Source organism: Prionailurus viverrinus, chromosome A2, assembly GCF_022837055.1.
Source record: "Prionailurus viverrinus isolate Anna chromosome A2, UM_Priviv_1.0, whole genome shotgun sequence".
NCBI classification, from domain to species: domain Eukaryota; kingdom Metazoa; phylum Chordata; class Mammalia; order Carnivora; family Felidae; genus Prionailurus; species Prionailurus viverrinus.
In genome coordinates this window covers 159,792,054-159,797,415 of record NC_062562.1, presented here as the reverse complement: position 1 = coordinate 159,797,415, position 5,362 = coordinate 159,792,054, and the positions used below count along the sequence as shown (strand labels likewise).

Genomic DNA, 5,362 nt, shown 5'->3' with positions numbered 1-5,362 from the left:
GAAGAGTTTGAGAAGGATTGGTATTAATTCTTCTTTGAATGTTTGGTAGAATTCACCACTAATGCTGTCTGGTCCTGGACTTTTATTTGTTGGGAAGGTTTTGATCACTGATTCAATCTCCTTACTAGTAATTTGTCATTCAGATTTTCTACTTATTTATGGTTCCACTTTGGTAGATTTTATGTTTCTAGGAATTTATTTCAATTTATTGATTTATAATTGCAAATCGTTTTTAATAATCCTTTGTATCTGTTGAAATAGCTTTTCTTTATTTCTGATTTTACTCATTTAAGTTCTCCATTTTTATTTTTCTTACTGAATTTAGCTGAAGGGTTTTTTTCTTTAATTTTTTTTCAAGTTTTACTTATTTTTTAGAGAGAGGGCATGAGTTGGGGAGAGGCAGAGAGAGAGGGAGACACAGAATCTGAAGCAAGCTCCAGGCTCTGAGCTGTCAGCACAGAGCCCGATGCGGGGCTCGAACTCACAGACCATGAGATCATGACCTGAGCTGAAGCCAGACGCTTAACCGACTGAGCCACCCAGGTGCCCGGAAGGTTTTTAAATTTTGTTTATCTTTTCAAAGAACCAGTTCTTTCATTGACCTTTTCTATTGTCTTTTTAGTTTCCATTTTATTTACTTCTGCCCTAATACTTGTCATTTCTTTCCTTCTACTATCTTTGGGTTTCATTTGTTCTTTGTTTTCTAGTACCTTGAAGTGTAAATTTAGGTTATTGGAGATTTTTCTTGCTTGTTGAGGTAGCCTGATGCTGTTATGAGCTTCTCTCTTAGAACTGCTTTAGCTGAATCCATAAATTTTGGTATATAGTATTTCCATTTTCATTTGTCTCAAGGTATTTCTTCTATATTTTGATTTTCTTTTTGACCCACTAGTTGTTGAGTAGCATGTCACTTAGCCTCCACATATTTGTGAATTTTCCGTTTTTTTTCATGTAATAGATTTTTAGTTTCATACCATTGTGGTCACAAAAGTTACTTAACGTGATTTCAGCCATCTTAAATTATTAAGACTTCTTTTGTGGACTAACAGATAATCTATCCTAGAGAATTTCCATGCATATTTTAGAAGAATGTGTATTCTGCTTTTAGATAGAATGTTCTGTAAATATCTGTTACATCCATCTAGTCTAACATGGCATTTAAGGCCAAGTTTTTTTTATTAATTTTCTTTTTGGATGATCTATCCTTTGATGAAAGTAGGGTATTAAAGTCCTCTAATGTGGGGCACCTGGGTGACTCAGTCAATTGAATGTCTGACTCTTGGTTTTGGCTCGGGTTATGATCTCATGGTCCATGGGTTCAAGCCCCACAACAGGCTCCATGCTGACAGTGCAGAGCCTGCTTGAGATTGTCTCCCTCTTCCTCTCCCTCTCCCTCCCTCCCTCCCTCCCCCCCTCTTTCTCTCTCTCAAAATAAATAAACTTAAAAAAAAGTCCTCTAATATTACTATGTTGCCCTTCTCCCTTTAGGCCTGTTAATGTTTGCTTTGTATGTTTAGGTACTTCTATGTTGGGTGCATAAATGTTTATAAATGTTGAATTGACCCCTTTATCATTATGCAATGCCCTTATTTGCCTCCTATTACATTCAGTCTTTGTTTTAAAGTCTATTTTGTCTGGTATAAGTGCAGTTGCCCCAGCTTTCTTTTGGTTTCCATTTGCATGGAACAGATTTTTCCATCCCTTCATTTTCAGTCTGTGTGTTCTCACATCTAAAGTGACTCTCTTATAGATAACATTTAGATGGATCTTGTTTTTTTATCCATTGAGCCACTCTATATCTTTTGATGAGAAAATTTAGTTCTTTTATGTTTAAAATAATTATTGATAGATATGTACTTATTGCCATTTTAGTAATTGCTTTCTGGCTTTTTTTTTTGTAGTTCTATTGTTCTTGCGTTCTTCCTTTATAGTATGATGACTTTCTTTAGACTTATATTCCTTCCTTTAAACAATTTTTTTAACGTTTATTTATTTTTGAGACAGAGAGAGAGCATGAACAGGGGAGATGCAGAGAGAGAGGGAGACATAGAATCCAAAACAGGCTCCAGGCTCTGAGCTGTCAGCACAGAGCCCGACGCGGGGCTCGAACTCACGGACCATGAGACCATGACCTAAGCGGAAGTCGGACGCTTAACCGACCGAGCCACCCAGGCGCCCCTATTCCTTCCTTTTTAGCTTTTGTGTTTTTACTATAGTTTTTGCTTTGTGGCTGCCATGAGAGTTACATATAAAAACTTATATCTAAAATATAAGTTAGAGGACCCGTCTGCCATTACTGGGGCCTGGCTTACCTCTCCAGCCCTGAGGGGGAGGTAGGGCTGTAGGACAGGAGGGGAATGGGCCAGTGAGCAGGTGGACAATGATGCTAAACTTCTGCAGTGCTGCCAACTCCAAAAGGAAGAGCATATAGTGGGATCTAGCCTTCTTCAGGCTCCCCCAGGATCTGGCCAGATTCCAGAAGTGGGGGGAGAATTATAGGAGAGCAGACTTAGAGGATAAAACACCTGATCAAGTAAATAACTTATCAATTATATGCCAGACACTCTGAGACCTCTAAGATCTACAGAACCGTATATTTTTCAGAGGCATCAGATAACTAATGAATGATTGGGTCATTTTATTTCTCAAAATCAAAGCAGATAGTTGTGAAGTCATTGGGAGGGTCCGTATAGGATAGTTCTTCAAGATAATGTGAGACCAACAATATTTGATCTTACCAGCCATTTGAGCAATCCAATAGTGATACAGAAAACAAAACAACTGAATGAAGATTAAATCAGGACATTGAAATAGAAAAAGACTGATAAAACCTTTGAAAAGGAACAAAACGTAAAGGAAGAAACAACAGCAATGCTCAGAACCCCAGTGCTGGAGAAGGTAACAAAGAACAGGTTGAAGAAATTTTACCTTTAACCCTTGAGTAAAAAAGAAAACAAAGAAAACTTAAAATCTTTATTTGAAATTTTGGTTCATACGTGAAAACAAAACATACTTCTGGATGAGCGTGAAACTGATGAACTCCCAGAGGGTCTCTTTACTCCTGATAACTTTCAAGCACTGCTGGCATGCTGGGTAAATTCTGGAAAGAGGTTCTGAGAAAGTACTTTCAGACAACAGTGGTTAACATGTTGTTCTGCTCAAAAACACAGCAGACACAGGTGCTAGAGGTCTGTGAGAGCGGTATTCGGGAGGAAACCGCTCAGGGAAATGAGAGTATCTCACTTCATCACTGACGACGTAGAGGACGTGGCAGGGGAAAAACACTTGCCTGTGTTGGTGAGGTTTGTTGATTTGTCTCATAACCTGAGAGAGGAATTTATGGGCCTCTTGCCTTACAAAGCTGCTGCAGACATTTTGCCTGTGAAATCTCACGCGACGGTAACTGAGAAGTGGGGACTGAACCTGGCCAGGCTTACACTGTGTCCAGTGGATTTTCCTCCAAAACACAAGTTGTTGCCTCTAGACCTTTAGAGAAATATCCCCAAGCTGTCTACACACTTTGCTCTTCCTGCGTCTTAAATATGTGGTTGGCGAATTCAGTGCTTGTTGTGGGAGCATCTGTTGCATTAGGAACGATAGAGGACGTTTGTTCTTCCTTCCATCCATCTCTACAACTGCTTTTAGAGCTTGGCAATGCAATTTCTGTCCTCTTTCAGAGCAATGAGGAAAAGGGTAAAAGAACTGAAGGAAACTTGCCATTCTGAGTGGACAGGCAGGCATGATGCTTTCGAAATTTTGGGGGACCTCCTACAAGCACTTGTTTTGTGTTTCAATGATATAAATAGTGACAAAAATATTAGCTGGAATGACTATATAACTGGTAGAGCATTTGTACTCTAGTGTAGAAACAGATTCTGATTTCATGGTTACCATTGATGTTCTTAAGAATGTTCTATCTTTTTACAAGAGCCTTTGGAAAATCTTCAGGGGCAAACGTCCAATGTCTTCTTTGCAGTCAGTAGCTTAACTCCAGTGCTGCATTGACTAAATGAAATGATGGAATATATTGAAGTTTATCATGAATTTTGGTTTGAAGAAGCCACAGATTTGGCAATGAAACTTGACACTCAGCTGAAACTCCCTGGGAAAATCCACAAAGCCCAGCAAGGTAACCTGGGATCTCAGCTAACCTCTGAGAGTTACTATAAAGAAACTCTAAGTGTTCCAACCATGGAGCACATTATTCAGGTACTGAAAGATATATTCTCAGAACAGCACCTCAAAGCTCTTAAAGGCTCATCTCTGGTACCCTCTGTCATGGAACAGCTCAAATTTAATACATCGGAGGAGCACCGTGCTGATGTGTACAGAAGTGACTTACCCAGTCCCAACACACTCTCGGCTGAGTTTCATTGTTGGAGAATCAAGTGGAAACAGAGGGAAAGATAAAGAGTTTCTACCTACGACTTACAAAGCCTTGCATCTGCCAGACATCAAGTTTTTTTTCTGATGCTTCTGCATTGCTGAAAGTCCTATGTAAGATCTTCCCGTGATGAAAGTTGAGAATGAATGCTATGAAAATGGGCAGAAGTGTCTCAAAGCATAACTGAGGGACACTTTGACAGACCAAAAGCCAAGTAACTTGGCTTTGCTTAACATAAATTTTGATATAAAACATAATCGTATTTAACGGCAGATACATATATCAAACTGTACAAGTAAGAGCTTCCTACAGATAACTCAGAAACCGTTTAAAATACCTAGGAGACTTTTAAAGTAGGCTTTCTCTTATGTTTAATATTTGGAAAAATCTAAGAAATTTGGGAACATCTTACGGAAAAGCTGTCAGGCGGATGTTGGCCAATTATGACCTATCGACCTCTCATTGAGTTCATTAGCCATTGATAATCTACCTACTTAACTGTTCTTCCAGAATATAGCATTGAAAGTGCCACATTATACTTCTATGGGATCTCTGCTAAGGGCACTTTGGAATTGTTTCAGTTTAGTCATTTTATTTTATTTTTTTTTTATTTTATAGAACATGAGCGGGGCAGAGGGGCAGAGGGGCAGAGGGAGAGAGAGAGAAACTCAAGCAGGCTCCACGCTCAGCACAGAGCCTTACGCGGGGCTCGATCCCACAGCCCCGGGAACATGAACTGAGGCGAAATCAAAGGGCAGATGCACAACTGAGCCACCCAGGTGCCCCTTTAGTTAAGTCATTTTAATTTTTTTTTCAACGTCTATTTATTTTTGGGACAGAGAGAGACAGAGCATGAACGGGGGAGGGTCAGAGAGAGAGGGAGACACAGAATCGGAAACAGGCTCCAGGCTCTGAGCCATCAGCCCAGAGCCTGACGCGGGGCTCGAACTCACGGACCGTGAGATCGTGACCTGGCTG

The 5,362-nt window shown here is 39.9% G+C and overlaps 1 pseudogene; it reads left to right on the top strand.

Moving 5' to 3' along the window:
* The first annotated feature begins 2,383 nt into the window (after positions 1-2,383).
* Positions 2,384-4,725, top strand: LOC125161202 (52 kDa repressor of the inhibitor of the protein kinase-like; annotated as a pseudogene).
* Positions 4,726-5,362: the final 637 nt, after the last annotated feature.